The 21,207-nt window shown below is 43.9% G+C and overlaps 1 protein-coding gene across 1 annotated transcript in view; it reads left to right on the top strand.

The window, feature by feature from the left end:
- Positions 1 to 1,239: 1,239 nt before the first annotated feature.
- LOC311123241 (E3 ubiquitin-protein ligase RNF19A-like) overlaps positions 1,240 to 21,207 on the top strand; it is a gene marked incomplete at its 3' end in the record, with an annotated part of 48,891 nt that continues 28,923 nt past the window's right edge. Inside the window, exon 1 of the mRNA XM_084197498.1 lies at positions 1,240 to 1,415. The remainder of the gene's footprint in view (positions 1,416 to 21,207) is intronic.

The raw sequence follows: 21,207 nt of genomic DNA, 5'->3' as shown, positions 1-21,207 counted from the left end.
TTGGCCACGTACCACAAACCCCTGAGGTGCCTTATTGCTATTATAAACTGGTTACCAACATAAATAGAACAGTAAACAATTAGTTTTGAGTCATACCCATGGTATATTGTCTGATATACCATGGCTGTCAGCCAATCAGCATCCAGGACCCAAACTAGCCAGTTTATAATTCTAATTATAAACTGGGTGGTTCGAGCCCTGAATGCTGATTGGCTGACAGCCATGGTATATCAGACCGTATACCATGGGTAATTTATTTGTACTACTCTAATTACGTTGGTAACCAGTTTATAATAGCAATAAGGCACCTCGGGGGTTTGTGATAAATGGCCAATATACCACGACTATTGGTCACATACCACACCTCCTCGGGCCTTATTGCTTAAATATATGGTTCTGCTTGTGAGTATTCAAGTTTTTTTTAAATCAAACGTGAGATTGTGAGATTTTCTCTGGTGTTTACAGAACAACTGGTGCTGTGAGATCAGGATTAAAGGTTGCTGTGAGATTAGGATATCAGGACCTGTTTAGGGAAAGCAATTGTAACAGTAGAGCAAAGGATCGCAATATATAGGAAAATGAATGGCTGCAGTGTTGCTGTTATAATGAGTACTCGATGCATGGAATGCTAAGGCATAAATATATGAAAGCGTGTATTCATATTTTAGCTAATGGGGATCCTAATGAAATACCAAAGTTTTACTTTCAGCTAGAAAACTCAACAGTAAACTCAGTTTATTCCAGGTCAGTTATTATAAAGATATTACTGACTGACTGAGTCGCAAGTTGACACCAGGGAATCCTCTCTCTCCTCTCCACTTTTAACTCCTGGGTTTTTGGCCCTTGACATACAGGCCTGTCAGATTTATGTCTGTAACATGGGCAACCAAATTCCTTGAAGCCTGAAAGTTTCCAAAAGCATCTCTCAACTCTGACAGTTTTGAGAAACGTGAATAATGTAAACCATGGTAGGTGCAATGAAATGACTATTTTGTAGACTGTAACATAGAGGAATTCTGGATCGTTCTGTGTAAATGGCACTAACACTGTGTGTATTTAAAATGACCATGACTATTACAAAGTTAGCTTGTATAGGACTTTGCATGATTGATGTAAAGGGTATTACTTACTTTTTCATATGAAAGTCAACATCTCGTAATGCCATCCTCCATACTTTACGAGACTGGTCGAGATCTCGCGAGAAGATTTGAACTTTGTGTTTGGAAGAGAACGCGACGCGAGCCTGAACAACGAAGCGAGAAGTCTTTTGATCAGCACAGAGCGGAAGAAGGTGGGACCGACGGACGAGGTGGAAGACAGAAAAAAGTATATCAAGAAGGATTTCTCGGGGGCTTGTTGACAAGAAAGAACGTTGTTGTGTTGACCAGGACAAACGGCATTACAGTTGGTAAACGGTACGTTAACAACACTTGAAGGCGTTTCTAGGCTAGCTGTCGTTCTGAACATTCCATCCAGTTGCTAACGTAGCTAGCTAGCTAAACATCCATCTGGCGGATTCTGCTCTGTCTGCCTCTCGCAGCGACAGTGTTTACATTTTACAGATATGCTACACAACCATCAATACCCTATTTGTATCTTCATTGGGGTTAGTTATAGAAATCTTTGGTCAGACGGTGGATTTAAATTGTTATGAATCAAGCGATTGGCATGACTCTACAGTAATACCATTTTGGGGGGCATATGCTGTGTCCCTAGAAAGAAAATCGGCCAGTTAATAATTGTTGTAATTGTTGCGACTATGGTTTTTAAATCTGCCACTCTAGCATGTTTTGGGGGCACAGTTGATGGCGCGCTGGGCTTCGGACCAGAAGGTTGAGGGTTCGAGCCGCACTCCCTGCCTGTTTCATTACATTGATGTCAAAGGTGAACGGCCGTTGCATCCACTAATTTCCCTGTGTTTTTGGCCGGTGAGTTCGTCCCTGTAACAGTATGTTTGTACTAGCACTTGTATTCCGCCATGCTAGCTTTCGCCCTCATGTGGGTGGTATCTAACCCATTTATAGACGCTAACTACGCTACATCGCCAAAAGTATGTGGACATCTCATCCCAAAATCATGGGCATTAATATGGAGGTGGTCCCCCCCCTTTTACTACTATAACAGCCTCCACTTTTCTGGGAAGGCTTTCCACTAGATGTTGGAACATTGCTGCAGGGACTTGCATCCATTCAGCCACAAGAGCATTAGTGAGGTCGGGCACTGATGTTGGACGATTAGGCCTGGCTCGCAGTCGTGTACCAGTTCAGGGGTTGAGGTCAGGGCTCTGTGCAGGCCAGTCAAGTTATTCCACACCGATCTCGACAAACCATTTCTGTATGGACCTCGCTTTGTGCACAGGGGCATTGTCACGCTGAAACAGGAAAGGGCCTTCCCAAAACTGTTGCCACAAAGTTGGAAGCACAGAATCGTCTAGAATGTCATTGTATGCTGTAACGTTAAGATTTCCCTTCACTGGAACTAAGGGGCCTAGCCCGGACCATGAAAAACAGCCCCAGACCATTATTCCTCCTCCACCAGGGCTCTACAGTGCCACCATTTTACTCGCAAATGCTCCTAAATATTTTGCGGTGCCACCTGGATTTCAAATTTAGGAGCTCCAGCGCTCAATTAAATATTTTTCATTGTGCTCCTAAATTTATTTTCCACTTAGGCATGCACGTGCTCCTTGTAAAAAAAAAGGTCAGCCTAGAGCCCTGTCCTAAACCCTGTATTTTGTAATTGCTGGCAAATATTATTTTACATTTTAGTCATTTAGCAGACGCTCTTATCCAGAGCAACTTACAGTTAGTGAGTGCATACATTTTCATACTGGCCCCCCGTGGGAAACGAACCCACAACCCTGGCGTTGCAAGCGCCATGCTCTACCAACTGAGCTACAGGGGCAATCTGCAGTTACTACATCAAGTTTTGGACTTATAAATTAATGATATATACCCATTGATTCTTGAAGAGTATAACTTATAAATGCCCCGTGAGCTTAGTTCAACTGTTAATCCTGTAATTATCACATGAACTGTGTTTTCTGGTCCTTGTGTTTGACAACCCTTATCACTTTACTGTTTGTTTTTCTTTACACAGACTGAGAGCAGGGATACTGTATCTCAAATAAAATAAAATTTTATTGGTCACATACACGTGTTTAGCAGATGTGATTGCGGTTGTAGTGAAATGCTTGTGTTTCTAGCTCCGACAGTGCAGTAATATCTAACAAGTAATATCTGACAATGTCACATCATATACCCAATACACACAAATCTAAGTAAAGCAAAGGAATTGAGAATATATCAATATATGGACAAGCAATGTCTGAGTGGCATAGACAAAGATACAGTATATACAGTTGAAGTCAGAAGTTTACATACACTTAGGTTGGAGTCATTAAAACTCGTTTTTCAACCACTCCACAAATTTCTTGTTAACAAACTATAGTTTTGGTAAGTCGGTTAGGACATCTACTTTGTGCATGACACAAGTAATTTTTCCAACAATTGTTTACAGACAGATTATTTCACTTATAATTCACTGTATCACAATTCCAGTGGGTCAGAAGTTGACTGTGCCTTTAAACAGCTTGGAACATTCCAGAAAAGGATGTCATGGCTTTAGAAGGTTCTGATAGGCTAATTGACATCATTTGAGTCAACTGGAGGTGTACCTGTGGATGTATTTCAAGGCCTACCTTCAAACTCAGTGCCTCTTTGCTTGACATCATGGGAAAATCAAAATAAGTCAGCCAAGACCTCAAAAAAATTGTAGACCTCCACAAGTCTGGTTCATCCTTGGGAGCAATTTCCAATCGCCTGAAGGTACCACATTCCTCTGTACAAACAATAGTACGCAAGTATAAACACCATGGGACCACGCAGCCGTCATACTGCTCAGAAGGAGACGCGTTCTGTCTCCTAGAGATGAACGTACTTTGGTGCGAAAAGTGCAAATAAATCCCAGAACAACAGCAAAGGACCTTGTGAAGATGCTGGAGGAAACAGGTACAAAAGTATCTATATCCACAGTAAAACAAGTCCTATGTCGACATAACCTGAAAGGCCGCTAAGCAAGGAAGAAGCCACTACTCCAAAACCGCCATAAAAAAGCCACACTACGGTTTGCAACTGCACATGGGGACAAAGATGGTACTTTTTTGAGAAATGTCCTCTGGTCTGATGAAACAAAAATAGAAATGTTTGTCTATAATGACCATTGTTATGTTTGGAGGAAAAAGGGGGTTGCTTACAAGACGAAGAACATCATCCCAACCATGAAGCACAGGGGTGGCAGCATCATGCTGTGGGGGTGCTTTGCTGCAGGAGGAACTGGTGCACTTCACAAAATAGATGGCATCATGAGGAAGGAAAATTATGTGGATATATTGAAGCAACATCTCAAGACATCAGTCAGGAAGTTAAAGCTTGGGTCTTCCAAATGGACAATGACCCCAAGCATACTTCCAAAGTTGTGGCAAAATGGGTTATGGACAACAAAGTCAAAGTATTGGAGTGGTCATCACAAAGCCCTGACCTCAATCCTATAAAAAATATGTGGGTAGAACTGAAAAAGCGTGTGCGAGCAAGGAGGCCTACTAACCTGACTCAGTTACACCAGCTCTGTCAGGAGGAATGGGCCAGAATTCACCCAACTTATTGTGGGAAGCTTGTGGAAGGCTACCCGAAACATTTGACCCAAGTTAAACAATTTAAAGGCAATGCTACCAAATACTAATTGAGTGTATGTAAACTTCTGACCCACTGGGAATGTGATGAAAGAAATAAAAGCTGAAATAAATAATTCTCTCTACTATTATTCTGACATTTTACATTCTTAAAATAAAGTGGTGATCCTAACTGACCTAAGACACACAATTTTTACTAGGATTAAATGTCAGGAATGATGAAAAACTGAGTTTAAATGTATTGCTAAGTTGTATGTAAACTTCCGACTTCAACTGTACATATGAGATGAGTAATGCAAGATATGTAAACGTTATTGAAGTGACTAGTGTTCCATTTATTAAAGTGGCCAGTGATTTCTAATCTATGAATATAGGCAGCAGCCTCTAATGTGCTAGTGAAGGCTATTTAACAGTCTGATGGCCTTGAGATGGAAACTGTTTTTCAGTCTCTTGGTCCCAGCTTTGATGCACGTGTACGGACCTTGCCTTCTGGATGATAGCGGGGTGTACAGGCAGTGGCTCGGGTGGTTGTTGTCCTTGATTTTTTCTTTTTGGCCTTCCTGTGACATCGGGTGCTGTAGGTGTCCTGGAGGGCAGGTAGTTTGCCCCCGGAGATGCGTTGGGCAGTGCAGTTGCCATACCAGGCGGTGATACAGCCCGACAGGATGTTCTCAATTTTGCATCAGTAAAAGTTTGAGGATTTTAGGTGCCAAGCCAAATTTCTTCAGCCTCCTGAGGTTGAAGAGGCGCTGTTGCGCCTTCTTCACCACACTGTCTGTGTGGGTGGACCATTTCAGATCGTCAGTGATGTGTATGCAGAGGAACTTAAGCTTTCCACCTGCTCCACAGCGGTCCAGTCAATGTGGACAGGAGTGTGCTCCCCCTGCTGTTTCCTGAAGTCCACAATCATCTCCTTTGTTTTGTTGAGTGAGAGATGATTGCCCTGGCAACACACTCCCAAAGCCCTCACCTCTTCCCTATAGGCTGTCTCATCATTGTTGGTAATCAAGCCTACTACTGTTGCGTCGTCTGCAAACTTGATGATTGAGTTGGTGGCGTGCTTGGCCATGCAGTCATGTGTGAACAGGGAGTTCCTGGAGGGGTCTGAGCACGCACCCTTGTGGGGCCCCAGTGTTGAGGATCAGCGAAGTGGAGGTGTTGTTTCCTACCTTCACCACCTGGGGGCTGCCCGTCAGGAAGTCCAGGACCTAGTTGCACAGGGCGGGGTTCAGACCCAGGGCCTCAAGCTTAATGATGAGCTTGGAGGATACTATGGTGTTGAATGCTGAGCTATAGTCAATGAACAGCATTCTTACATAGGTATTCCTCTTGTCCAGATGGGATAGGGCAGTGTGATGGCGATTGCATCGCCTGTGGATCTATTGGGGCAGTAAGCAAATTGAAGTGGGTCTAGGGTGTTAGGTAAGGTAGAGGTGATAAGTCGCTCTGGATATGAGTGTCTGCTAAATGATGTAAATGTAAAATGATCCTTGACTTGTCTCTCAAAGCACTTCATGATGACAGAAGTGAGTGCTACGGGGCGATAGTCATTTAGTTCAGTTACCTTTGCTTTCTTGGGTACAGGGACAATGGTGGCCCTCTTGAAGCATGTGGGGACAGCAGACTGGGATTGGGAGAGATTGAATATGTCCGTAAACACACCAGCCAGCTGGTCTGCGCATGCTCTGAGGATGCGGCTAGGGATGCCATCTGGGCCGGTAGCCTTGCGAGGGTTAATACGCTTAAATGTCTCACTCACGTCGGCCACGGAGAAGGCGAGCCCACAGTCCTTGGTAGCGGGCTGCTTCGGTGGCACTGTATTATCCTCAAAGCGGGCGATGAAGGTGTTTAGCTTGTCCGGAGGCGAGACGTCGGTGTCCGACGTGGCTGTTTTGTCCTTTTGTAGTCCGTGATTGTCTGTAAACCCTGCCACATACGGCTCATGTCTGAGCCGTGGAATTGCGACTCCACTTTGTCTCTGTATTGACATTTTGCCTGTTTGATTGCCGACGGAGGGAATAACTACACAGTTTTTTGTATTCTGCCATATTTCCAGTCACCTTACCATGGTTAAATGCGGTGTTACGCGCTTTCAGTTTTGCGAGAATGCTGCCATCTATCCACGGTTTCTGGTTAGGGTAGGTTTTAATAGTCACAGTGGGTACAACATCTCCTATACACTTCCTGATAAACTCAGTCACCGTATCAGTATATACGTCTATTATTCTCTGAAGCTACCCGGGAACATGTCCCAGTCCGCGTGATCTAAACAATCTTGAAGCGTGGATTCCGATTGGTCAGACCAGCATTGAATAGTCCTTAGCACGGGTACTTCCTGTTTTGAGTTTCTGCCTATAGGAAGGGAGGAGCAAAATGGAGTTGTGGTCAGATTTGCCGAAAGGAGGGCGGGGGAGAACCTTGTAGGCATCCTAGAAGTTGGAGTAGCAATGGTCGAGTGTTTTAGCAGCACGAGTACTACAGTCGATGTGTTGATAGAATTTAGGCAGCCTTTTCCTCAAATTTGCTTTGTTAAAATCCCCACCTACAATAAATGCAGCCTCAGGATATGTGGTTTCTGGTTTGCATAAAGTCCAGTGTAGTTCCTTGAGGGCTGTCGTGTTATAACCAAAGAAAATTATCTTCAGAGATAATATGGTCGGCATTTGATTGTGAGGTATTCTAGGTGTGGTGAACAAAAGGACTTGAGTTCCTGTATGTTATCACAATTACACCATGAGTCGTTAATCATAAAACATACACCTCCGCCCTTCTGCTTCCCGGAGAGATATTTATTCCTGTCTTCGTGATGAACTGAGAACCCAACTGGCTGGACCGTCTCGGAGAGTATATCCCGAGAGAGCCTTGTTTCCGTGAAAAAAGTATTTGATCCCCTGCTGATTTTGTACGTTTGCCCACTAACAAAGACATGATCAGTCATAATTTTAATGGTAGGTTTATTTGAACAGTGAGAGACAGAATAACAACAACAAAATCCAGAAAAACGCATGTCAAAAATGTTATAAATTGATTTGCATTTTAATGAGGGAAATAAGTATTTGACCCCTCTGCAAAACATGACTTAGTACTTGGTGGCAAAACCCTTGTTGGCAATCACAGAGGTCAGACATTTATTGTAGTTGGCCACCAGGTTTGCACACATCTCAGGAGGGATTTTGTCCCACTCCTCTTTGCAGATCTTTTCGAGGCTGATGTTTGGCAACTCAAACCTTCAGCTCCCTCCACAGATTTTTTTATGGGATTAAGGTCTGGAGACTGGCTAGGCCACTCCAGGACCTTAATGTGCTTCTTCTTGAGCCACTCCTTTGTTGCCTTGGCCGTGTGTTTTCGGTCATTGTCATGCTAGAATACCCATCCACTACCCATTTTCAATGTCCTGGCTGAGGGAAGGAGGTTCTCACCCAAGATTTGACGGTACATGGCCCCGTCCATCGTCCCTTTGATGCGGTGAAGTTGTCCTGTTCCCTTAGCAGAAAAACACCCCCAAAGCATAATGTTTCCACCTCCATGTTTGACGGTGGGGATGGTGTTCTTGGGGTCATAGGCAGCATTCCTCCTCCTCCAAACACGGCGAGTTGAGTTGATGCCAAAGAGCTCCATTTTGGTCTCATCTGACCACAACACTTTCACCCAGTTCTCCTCTGAATCATTCGGATGTTCATTGGCAAACTTCAGACGGGCCTGTATATGTGCTTTCTTGAGCAGGGGGACCTTGCGGGCGCTGCAGGATTTCAGTCCTTCACGGCGTAGTGTGTTACCAATTGTTTTCTTGGTGACTATGGTCCCAGCTGCCTTGAGATCATTGACAAGATCCTCCCGTGTAGTTCTGGGCTGATTCCTCACCGTTCTCATGATCATTGCAACTCCACAAGGTGAGATCTTGCATGGAGCCCCAGGCCGAGGGAGATTGACAGTCTTTTGTGTTTCTTCTATTTGTGAATAATCGCACTAACTGTTGTCACCTTCTCACCAAGCTGCTTGGCGATGGTCTTGTAGCCCATTCCAGCCTTGTGTAGGTCTACAATCTTGTCCCTGACATCCTTGGAGAGCTCTTTGGTCTTGGCCATGGTGGAGAGTTTGGAATCTGATTGATTGCTTCTGTGGACAGGTGTCTTTTATACAGGTAACAAACGGAGATTAGGAGCACTCCCTTTAAGAATGTGCTCCTAATCTCAGCTCGTTACCTGTATAAAAGACACCTGGGAGCCAGAAATCTTTCTGATTGAGAGGGGGTCAAATACTTATTTCCTTCATTAAATGCAAATCAATTTATAACATTTTTGACATGTGTTTTTCTGGATTTTTTTGTTATTCTGTCTCTCACTGTTCAAATAATATTTTAAAATTATAGACTGATCATTTCTTTGTCAGTGGGAAAACATACAAAATCAGCAGGGGATCAAATACTTTTTTCCCTCACTGTATGTTACAATCCCTGATGTCTCTCTGGATAGAAACCCTCGCCCTGAGCTCGTCAACTTTATTATCCAGAGACTGAACATTAGCGAGTAATATACTCGGAAGCGGTGGGTGGTGTGCACGCTTCCTAAATCAGACTAGTATACCGCTCCGAGTACCTCTCCTCTGCCGCCATTGTTTTGGGTCGGCCTCTGGAATCAGTTCAATTGCCCTGGGGGGTGCGAACAAAGGATCCGCTTCGGGAAAGTCGTATTCCTGATCGTAATGCTGGTAGTGCTGGTGAGATACCGCCGCTCTGATATCCAATAGTTCTTCCCGGCTGTATGTAATTACACAAGAAAAATCTGGCCTAATAACGTAAGAAATAATACATAAACAAAATAATGCAAAGTTCCCTAAGAGCTAGAAGCAAGGCAGCCCCCTCTGTCGGCGCCATTTTCGATTACACATGAGGAAATCCTTCCCTTGGTACTAAGTACATAAGGTTTCTAGAAGAAGAGTTTGATAGCCTTCAGTTCAGCGCCAGTGTATGATTGGGGGCATCTGTTATCTATGTGTTTGTTAAGCAGGAGAAACTGGGGGACTGACATTCTGTTATTCAGCCAGCTCTGTGGAAAACGTCTTAGGGAGAAGATGGTGTCTGACTGACTGTTCGGAAAAGCCCAAATTCCTTACAGTTGGTGCATTTCCTTTGAGAATTTACCCCAGTGTTTTACCCAAAAGGCTTAGACTTTTCTGTTTCCATTTCCGCAGGCTGGCACCCGTGTCTCACTGTGCCATGGCTCCGGGTACTATTCAGCTGGCATTTACATAACAGTGAACTTTAACACCTTCTCACAGAGGTTGTTGATTCTGCTCCACACAAGTCTTTAGTGTCACACACCTCCTCCATATACAATTAATTACATTTTAACTGGACAATATTCATGTTTACATTGATTGTTTTGTAGGCAAAAAAATAATACCATTGCACAATCTCAGTATGGACCAGTATAAAAAAGGAAAAAAAAAGTGAATGTATGCATCACTACTGTAAGTCACTCTGGATTCGAGCATTTGCCTGATAACTAAAATGTAAATGTTGTCAGTTTTGAACAGTCAGCAGGCTACAGTTGTAGGGCCCTATAAAATTGGCTCCGCCTAATTGAAGATGCAATGGAAATGCAAATATAAAATCACTGTGCTCCGTTTGGCATATAAACAGCATGATTGGATAGCATTTTATTTAAAAAAAAAAAATTTACCAGATTTTTGTCTGACAGTAGTTTCAGAGGAAAATGCAACTGCATGTGTTTCTTTTGACAAAGCTGCCTTATTCCAGCCGTCTCTGCTGTCCCTTTTGGTTTACACCTGGGCATAAGAGGACAGGGCAGCACTTCACAGCTCAGTGTGTAAAATACTCACTTGATCTCCTAACCATGATGTGTTGAGATTAAACAGGTTCTTTATATAGGGGTGCTAGGGCCCAAGCAAGCTGCTGCAAGTTTATCTGCCTGGCTGTTTGTCATTAAACAGCTCTAAATGTGTCCAAGCCAGCACAGTACTGCCTGCCTGGTTAGATGGCTGTTATCTCAAATCAACTCAAATTCAAATTTTCACCTGTAAACAGCAGGTGTAGATTAACAGTGAAATGCTTATGGGTCCATTTTCAACAATGCAGAGTTAAAAGATGAGGTAAAATATAAATAGTTACTCCGTGAATAACATATAAAGATAAAGAGTAAAAAAAACATGGATATATACAGGGAGTAGCAGTACTGAGTGGATGTGCAGGGGTAGCAGGTAATAACATGGATATATACAGGGAGTAGCAGTACTGAGTGGATGTGCAGGGGTAGCAGGTAATAACATGGATATATACAGGGAGTAGCAGTACTGAGTGGATGTGCAGGGGTAGCAGGTAATAACATGGATATATACAGGGAGTAGCAGTACTGAGTGGATGTGCAGGGGTAGCAGGTAATAACATGGATATATACAGGGAGTAGCAGTACTGAGTGGATGTGCAGGGGTAGCAGGTAATAACATGGATATATACAGGGAGTAGCAGTACTGAGTGGATGTGCAGGGGTAGCAGGTAATAACATGGATATATACAGGGAGTAGCAGTACTGAGTGGATGTGCAAGGGTAGCAGGTCATTGAGGTAGCTATGTACTGTACATGTAGACTAGCAGCACCGTATGTGATGAAAGTGTGTTTTGAGTCCAATGTGTGTGTGTGCATAGTATGTGCAAGAGAGTTAGTAAAAAAAGGTTAATGCAGGTAGTCCGGATAGCCGTTTGATTAGCGATTTAGCAGTCTTGGTTAGCAGTCTTATGGCTTGGTGATAGAAGCTTCTCAGGGTCCAGACTTGGTGCATTGGTACCGCTTGCCATGCGGTAGCAGAGAGAACCATCTGTGGCTTGGGTGGCTGGAGTCTGAAAATGTTTTGGCCCTTCCTCTGACGCCGCCTGGTATAGAGGTCCTGGATGGCAGGGAGCTCGGCCCCAGTGATCTACTGGGCCTCAACCCGCTCCACTACAGCCCCGTCGTTTCCTGTAGTCCACGATCAGCTCCTTTGTCTTACTGATGTTGAGGGAGAGGTTGTTGACCTGGCACCACACTGCCAGGTCTCTGACCTCCTCCCTATCTGACCTCATCGTTGTGTCGTCGGCAAACATAATGATGGTGTTGGACTCGTGGGTGAACAGGGAGTACAGGAGTGGACTAAACACACACCCTTGAGGGGCCCCCGTGTTGAGGATCAGCATGGCGGATGTTGCCTACCCTCACCATCTGGGGGCTGCCCGTCAGGAAGTCCGGGATCCAGTTTCAGAGGGAGATGTTCAGTCCCAGGGTCCTGAGCTTAGTGATGAGCTTGGAGGGCACTATGGTGTTAAACGCTGAGCTGTAGTCAATTAACAGCATTCTCACGTAGGTGTTCCCTTTGTCCAGGTGGGAAAGGGCAGTGTGGAGTGCAATAGAGATTGTATCATCTGTGGATCTGTTGGGGTGGTTTGTGAATTAGAGTGGGTCCAGGGTGTCTGGGATGATGGTGTTCATGTGAGCAGTGACCAGCCTTTCAAATCATTTCATGGCTCCAGATGTGAGTGCTATGGACCGATAGTCATTTAGACAGGTTACCTGTGGTCTGCTTGAAACGTAGGTATTACAGACTGGGTCAGGGAGAGGTGAATACACTTACCAGCTGGTCAGTGCATGCTCCGAGTACACGTCCTGGTAATCCGTCTTGCCCTGTAGCCATGTGAATGTTAACCTGTTTTAAAGGTCTTACTCGCACCTGCTACTCAGAGCGTGATCACACAGTCTTCCGGAACAGCCGGTGCTCATGCATGGTTCAGTGGTTCGCCTGAGAGATTTCTTATAAGCGTCCGAGTTGGTGTCCCGCTCCTTGAAAGCTTCAGCTCTAGCCTTTAGCTCATTGCGGATGTTGCCTGTAATCCATGGCTTCTGTTTGGGATTAGAGCCCAACCAATTTTATCGGTTGACCAATATTATCGGCCAATATTAGCCTTTTTCTATTGGCATTTAATCCACCGAATAGGACCGATATAAGAGGAGGAGAAAACGCGCTGGAAAAAAGCAGTTAATAGAAATGGACATATTTCTTTGCATTTAATTATTTGTCCTGAAGAGGGCGCTCTTCACATGGCTATAAGCCTATCTTGCCTTGGCGCTATAGCAAGACTGGACACCCAACGCAACTGCACCAGTCGGAGTCCAGAGGAGAGTGAACTAGCTGTTACTGCTTCTACGGTGAGTCCTGAGGAGATAGAAGCTTGCCAGCTCAACCAAGTGCCAAAACTGCACCCTGGCCATATACTGCTAGGTGAAGTGTCATGGTTGGGTGTTGGGTGTCGTGACAAACAATGGATGCTATGCCCAAATGTAAAGCAAGTGCCGTGCTAAGAACGTTCAACTCTGTGGTAACGTTACGGCCCTTTTAGTGAAGCCCGCGAAAAAACTGCTGTGTTATATTTGCTCTTTGTGAAGGGTATTCCTCAAGCTCTGTCATTCAAATGTTTTCAGAGACACACAAAAAAACATAGGAGGTTATAAAGTAGCGCTTCATAGCTACGTTTTGATGTATGGGTTCATTGTCACTTGTCTGGGACTGGTCCCAATTCACATTTCACCACCCCCATTTCCATAACGAGTGCTAGCTAGCTAGCCAGCTAATAATAATAATAATAATATAATATGCCATTTAGCAGACGCTTTTATCCAAAGCGACTTAGTCATGTGTGCATACATTTTTACGTATGGGTGGTCCCGGGGATCGAACCCACTACCCTGGCGTTACAAGCGCCATGCTCTACCAATTGAGCTACAGACGACCTCAACTAGCTGTGTGAGTGTACTTGACGCCGTTCACTGAGGGTTAGTGCTAGCCGGGATCCTTGGGATGTCCCTACGCTAAACCTTTACTCTAACCATAACCCTTACCTAACCCGAACCTTAACCCTGACCGTAACCATTTTAAATGTAAACTTCAATGGGGTGGGGACGTCCCAATGATTCCAGATAGCAAGGACCGTTCACTGAGGCAAGAGGCAGCGCTGTGCCAGTGGCAAATTTTGTGATTTAATGGTTTTCCTTTCAAGTGGCAACTACCAGAATAAAGTGTCGACAGCGCTACAATCAATGAAAACGTAGCTAAATATCAATACATTGAAAATGTGTCCTATGTCGTTGTTTTCCTACTGGCGAGCATGAGGCAGCTCAGTCTTCAGAGGCAAAGCTTTTGCTGGAATCGGTGCTGTTTATCCTCCTTTCACTAGAGTAACACAGTTTTCCATTAACAAATTGTCTTTCTGGTGCTCCTAAATTATTTCCTGAAATTTAAGAAAATAGTTTAATGACTATCTTTGTAGGGTTGTTTTTAAGCACAATCCATACAGATATTAATAACCAATATATATGCCAATATTTTTTGAAATAATCGGAATCTGTATTGGATCCCAAAATCCCATATCGTTTGGGATATGTCGCTGTGGGGACGATGTAGTCGATGCACTTATTAATGAAGCCGGTGACTGATGTGGTAAAACTCCTCAATGTTATCGGATGAATCCCGGAACATAATCCAGTCTGTCCTAGCAAAACAATCCTGTAGCTTAGCATCTGATTCATCGGACCACTTCCGAATTGAGCGTGTCACTGGTACTTCCTGTTTTGAGTTTTTGCTTGTAAGCAAGAATCAGGAGCGGATGGCGTTATAGTCAGATTTACCAAATCGAGGGAGAGCCATCTGCCTGGCTGTCTATCATTAAACAGCTCTAAATGTGGCCAGGCCAGCACGGCGCTGCCTGCCTGGCGAGATGGCTAGTCCAGATGAACCGTAGGAAACGTCTGGGTCAGCTCTGCACATTGAGTCCTAATCCACCTGGAGTCCTACATTATACAACAGAGAGGCAGTATTCACAAGGCCCAGTACTGTGATCATTACAGCCATGTGGTGGGGCCTACCAGGGAGGCCCTGTCAGGTTTAAATGAACTGGGACACCCATTCTCTCTCCTGTTAATGTATAGACAGAGTGCAGCAGAGAGGAGGGAGTGTGTCCCACTGCCCTAACCCTCCTCCCTGTCTGTTGTTTTCAGTGTTGTTCAGAGAGTCAGCCTGCCCTGCCTGCTTCCCCTGGGCTGAGGATGAAAACGTCCACCGTGTGTTAGTTTGGCAGCTGAAAGGTTGTCCTGTGACTGTGAGTGGCTGACTGACTGGTGGCACTGTAGCTAAATTAGAATAAAACATTGTTTGGTGTTGCCAAAAGCATGCTGGTTTCCTAGCTTTTTAAAGGGGGAAGAGACAGCATCCTGTCAAAAGAACAAATGAAGTAGAGAGAATTGAATTGAGGCCACTACATGAACCAGAATAGTAGTGCCCTTCTTATATCACATATCATATCTAAGCAGGCATAGCCTAAGTCCACTCTCAGCACAAGGTCCTGGCCTGTAGTAGAGGTTGTAGGAATGGACACGTTGTTTGCAGAGCGCACAACCCAGGCTACACTTGTGAGGAAAACGTTTTGGTTTATTTCATTCCATTTACAAGTTGTCAATTTATTAATTGTCTTTTGTTTGGAGCACTCCTGTCAACCTTGAGTAAGGACACGCACCAGATTACGCATTTAACTAGGCCTAGGCTACCTTGCCTGCGTGCAAATGTAGGCTTCTAAATGTGCCCATTTGGGGATCTGATACTATTTCTGATTGTCTTAACTCACCATCACTGTGGAGCTTCTCAAAGTAGTTTTTTTCTTCGCCTCAAAAAGCAAGTAAACAAAGTCTGTTTTTACATCCATTGAGAATGACAGTAGTTCCTCAATGGAGCCTATTTAAAAAATCTTTCCAGCTCTCTCCCTTTCGATAACCACTCAGCATGAAAGGGGAAAAATGTCATGCTCTGAAACCGGTGGAAACGTCATAAAGGCCTACCTGATTACTTCTTATCCCTTGCGCAAATAGCCTACAGCTGTGTCTGTCTGGGCCAAGAATATTTTATACAATGATTAAAGTTCCTTGCAGACAGGCAATGCATAAGCCAACGTGATTTATAGGATATTTATTTTTATCAGGATATTTTCTACCTGCGGGCTGCAATGTTTTTATTTGTTGTTTTTATGTAGGCTATTTTTACATATTGGCAATGACAATAAAGTTACTTTTAGATTTGTATCATTTTAATATAGAATTTTGATTAACCACATGACATTGATTTTGAGATATGAAGACTTTATTATAAATGAAATGAAACTGTTCCACAAAAATGTGCATATGAAAATCATAACTGGCACGCAGATCAGTCGAAATGGTACAATAACTTGGCACTCCAAATGGAAAAGGTTGCTGACCTATTACCGGGCTACACCAGCATAATCTGCAGCAGCGGGAGGAGGGGGAGGTCGGATAGGGAACAGGTTTTTTTATTTCTATATTGATCTCTGGCTCCCTCTTTAGTAAATTGTCTTAGTTTTTTATTGCAGTGCTTAAAGCATCAGACAAAGTAGCCTACATATAGCTGTATTCAAACAAAATGTTGACCAATCGATTGTTCAAAAGAACAGACGACTCTCGGTCGACCAAGATTTTCTTTAGAACAATTATATTGTAATCTAACAGCACCCGTTTGGCACACATAATCTGCACGCAGCGCTTGCTCCTTACGTTATTTTTCTTGATCTCCACAACTAGTCAAATGTATTGCACACATCTGAGTTCCCCTTTACCTCCTGAGCAACCAGTAAACATTCCCCCGTTTCGTGTTTGTTTGTCAAGTCATCTGCATCCATTTTGCTGTTACGGTGTTCAGAGTTTTTTATAACCAATTTATTGATGTGATTATGATATGCTATAGGTCAGCATTGTGCCAGTAACCGAAAGGTCGCTGGTTCTAATCCCCGAGCCGACTAGGTGAAAAATCTGTCGATGTGCCCTTGAGCAAGGGCACTTAACCGTAATTGCTCCTGTAAGTCGCTCTGGATAAGAGTGTCTGCTAAATGACTAAAATGTAAATGTAAATGTTGAGGGAATAGGTTATGTTTTTCCTAAACAAATGAGGGATTTCAATAACAGAACTTTTCAGTCAGAAATGGCTGTAATTATGTTGCAGCTTTAGTAACACGGACAGTGCGATAAACACTGATGTTCTGTGGTGGGCGCTGCAGCAGGGAGGAGATAGAGACAACGGGGGGTAGTCAGTCACTCGCTGTAATAAAAAAAAAAAACACAGTTCAGCAAGTCTGAGCCCGGCCTGGCACAATCAAATCAATTGCGTTTGGACTCCCTCAAGTCATTTGTGTGTCTTAATTATTTCATTGAACAGTGTTCTTAAAGCATCAGACAAGCTCAGTGCATATAGTTGATTTGATTAAAACATATAGAATGTGTCTATATATGGAAAAATGCACGTTTTAAAATATTGACCAATCATATTAGGAATCCATGCTTGTTACATCTTTAGATCGCCCCCCCCTCTTTCTACATTTCTAAGGGATATTTTCATCTCTGTCACATGTCTTGCATGTGCAGTCCGCTTTTGACAACAGTTTAACCTAATTGCATTATGGAACGTACATTTGAGCGTAGCCTAATGCCTTGTGCGCATTGCTGCGTTTATAATCTGAAGAAATAAGTTTATCAACAGTTTTAAAGCGAAATGTTCTCATCTGTTGCATCAGCCTCATTGCTAATTTACTGTCCCAGAGTCTGTTTGGAATAGGCTATTTCTTTCTCGACCAGAAAGACAAGCTGACCAATAGAATAGGTCAACTTTTCTACTGTGGGGGATATAAGGTTGACGTAGGCTAGTGATTCTGCTGTTCGTAACTTGTCTTCTTGGCTGAAGAAAACTAAATGTGGACAGTTATTCTAACATCTTCAAAGTGCGCATCGGAATTCGGTAATGACGCACGCCGTTGCATCCTGGAGTTGCATTTTCTGTGAAGATGAATTGGCATAATCGAAATGTGATTCGCAAGAATGCGAAGGTAACCTGCCGAAATGACTACCGCCCCGTAGCACTCACGTCGGTAGTCATGAAATGCTTTGATAGGCTGGTCATGTCTCACATCAACACCATCATCCCGGAAACCCTACACTCACTCCAATTCGCATACCGCCCCAACAGATCCACAGATGATGCAATTGCACTCCACACTGCCCTTTCCCACCTGGACAAAAGGAACACCTACAGTGGGGAGAACAAGTATTTGATACACTGCAGATTTAGCAGGTTTTCCTACTTACGAAGCATGTAGAGGTCTGTAATTTTTATCATAGGTACACATCAACTGTGAGAGACTGAATCTACAACAAAAATCCAGAAAATCACATTGTATGATTTTTAAGTAATTAATTTGCATTTTATTGCATGACATAAGTATTTGATACATCAGAAAAGCAGAACTTAATATTTGGTACAGAAACCTTTACAGAGATCATACGTTTCCTGTAGGTCTTGACCAGGTTTGCACACACTGCAGCAGGGATTTTGGCCCACTCCTCCATACAGACCTTCTCCAGATCCTTCAGGTTTCGGGGCTGTCGCTGGGCAATACAGAGTTTCAGCTCCCTCCAAAGATGTTCTATTGGGTTCAGGTCTGGATACTGGCTAGGCCACTCCAGGACCTTGAGATGCTTCTTACGGAGCCACTCCTTAGTTGCCCTGGCTGTGTGTTTCAGGTCGTTGTCATGCTGGAAGACCCAGCCACGACCCATCTTCAATGCTCTTACTGAGGGAAGGAAGTTGTTGGCCAAGATCTCGCGATACATGGCCCCATCCATCCTCCCCTCAATACGGTGCAGTCGTCCTGTCCCCTTTGCAGAAAAGCATCCCCAAAGAATGATGTTTCCATCTCCATGCTTCACGGTTGGGATGGTGTTCTTGGGGTTGTACTCATTCTTCTTCTTCCTCCAAACACGGCGAGTGGAGTTTAGACCAAAAAGCTCTATTTTTGTCTCATCAGACCACATGACCTTCTACCATTCCTCCTCTGGATCATCCAGATGGTACTTGGCAAACTTCAGACGGGCCTGGACATGCGATGGCTTGAGCTGGGGGACCTTGCGTGCGCTGCAGGATTTTAATCAGTGACGGCGTAGTGTGTTACTATTGGTTTTCTTTGAGACTGTGGTCCCAGCTCTCTTCAGGTCATTGACCAGGTCCTGCCGTGTAGTTCTGGGCTGATCCCTCACCTTCCTCATGATCATTGATGCCCCACGAGGTGAGATCTTGCATGGAGCCCCAGACCGAGGGTGATTGACCGTCATCTTGAACTTCTTCCATTTTCGAATAATTGCGCCAACAGTTGTTGCCTTCTCACCAAGCTGCTTGCCTATTGTCCTGTAGCCCATCCCAGCCTTGTGCAGGTCTACAATTTTATCCCTGATGTCCTTACACAGTTCTCTGGTCTTGGCCATTGTGGAGAGGTTGGAGTCTGTTTGATTGAGTGTGTGGACAGGTGTCTTTTATACAGGTAACGAGTTCAAACAGGTGCAGTTAATACAGGTAATGAGTGGAGAACAGGAGGGCTTCTTAAAGAAAAACGAACAGGTCTGTGAGAGACGGAATTCTTACTGGTTGGTAGGTGATCAAATACTTATGTCATGCAATAAAATGCAAATTAATTACTTAAAAATCATAGAATGTGATTTTCTGGATTTTTGTTTTAGATTCCGTCTCTCACAGTTGAAGTGTACCTATGATAAAAATTACAGACCTCTACATGCTTTGTAAGTAGGAAAACCTGCAAAATCGGCAGTGTATCAAATACTTGTTCTCCCCACTGTATGTGAGAATGCTGTTCATTGACTACAGCTCAGCGTTCAACACCATAGTGCCCTCAAAGCTCATCACTAAGCTCAGGACCCTGGGGCTAAACACCTCCCTCTGCAACTGGATCCTGGACATCCTGACGGGCCGCCCTCAGGTGGTAAGGGTAGGTAACAACACGTCTGCCACGCTGATCCTCAACACCGGGGCCGCTCAGGGGTGCGTGTTTAGTCCCCTCCTGTACTCCCTGTTCACCCAAGTCATACTGTTCTCTCTGCTACCGCACGGCAAGCGGTACCGGAGCGCCAAGTCTTGGTCCAAAAGGCTCCTTAACAGCTTCTACCCCCAAGCTATAAGACTGCTGAACAATTAATCAAATGGCAACCCGGACTATTTACATTAGAGCTGCTACTCGCTGATTATTATCTATGCATAGTCACGTTACCCCTACCTACATGTACAAATTACCTTGACTAACCTGTACCCCCTCACAATGACTCGGTACCGGTACCCCTCGTTATTGTATTTTTTTATTACTTTAGTTTATTTAGTAAATATTTTCTTAATTCTATTTCTTCAACTGCATTGTTGGTTAAGGGCTTGTAAGTAAGGATTTCACGGTAAGGTTGACACCTGTTGTATTCTGTCATTCTGAGCACCGTGGGTGGACACCCTAATCAGGTTACGCACCCAATGCATATGGGTCCGGTAAATTTCTCAAATGTCCGTTAAATGAAAATGCTGCCGGTCAAATGTCTGGCGCCTCTTTTTCCTAACCTAAACCCTGGTGAGGACCCGTGTGTGATCTCTACACTACAGGTAAACCCAGCTGTAGGGTAGTAGAGTTGGGTCCTGGGTGGGGGTTTGACACGTCACGGTGCTGTTCATACACCAACCAAGTTTATACAGGCAGATGGTTTGTTTTTCCTCAAGGGGAAAGAATAATAATGGAGATTGTTTTGAGTGGGAAGGTGCTGGTTCTTTAGTGTGAATGGGTGCTGGACTTGCCATGTGTCAGCCATTTTGAAGCTTGACAACACATGTAGAGCCCAGTTTCCCATAGTGATGGTCCTTAGCCTTACCCGTGCAGAACAGAGCCCAGTGTCCCATAGTGATGGTCCTTAGGGTTACCCGTGTTTTAATGCTTCATCTTTTCTACAACGACCAGAAGATGTAACATGCGTTTCCCAAAACACCACGCAGAGAGAACGGTCGGTAGGTGCGTCGTTGAGGCACGTGTCGATACTGATAGGATCGAAAGAAAGGCAGCGCTGCTCTCGGGTCAGCTTTCTCCATTCAAATCTTACTTTAATATTACAATTATTTCACAATACTGACGACGAATCTGCTTCTAGAGAGATTAGCACTTACGGCTGCTAATATTGAGGCGGCTTATTCTAATGCTTACCCAATAAAAATTCACAGAATCACCGATTTGGTACATCATTGCGCTCATGTTAGGCTACACATCATGAGCTATAGGCTTTTGAGAGAAATTACAGACAGTAGCCTACATGTAGCAAAATAGAACTCCATTTGTTTAACATTAAATGCATTTCAATATGATTGTGAAATAGGCCTATAGCCTACTGTATTTCAATTTAAAGCAGTCATCTTGGTTTTCATCTGAAGCATCTTTTTATACGTTGCCTGTTTGTATAAATTGCAAAGACATTGCCAACTTTGTATTTGTAGTCAACTTTGTTCTGTTCGGCTCTCACAGAGAGACAGATAACCATGTGATTCTATGTTTAGCAGAGATCTGTGTATTACCTAGTGGTTTCCAAATTCTGATTCAACGTTATTGC

The sequence above is a fragment of the Coregonus lavaretus genome, assembly GCF_964263955.1.
Source record: "Coregonus lavaretus genome assembly, contig: HAP1_SCAFFOLD_3810, whole genome shotgun sequence".
NCBI classification, from domain to species: Eukaryota; Metazoa; Chordata; class Actinopteri; order Salmoniformes; family Salmonidae; genus Coregonus; species Coregonus lavaretus.
This window is presented reverse-complemented; position numbering and strand designations above follow the sequence as displayed.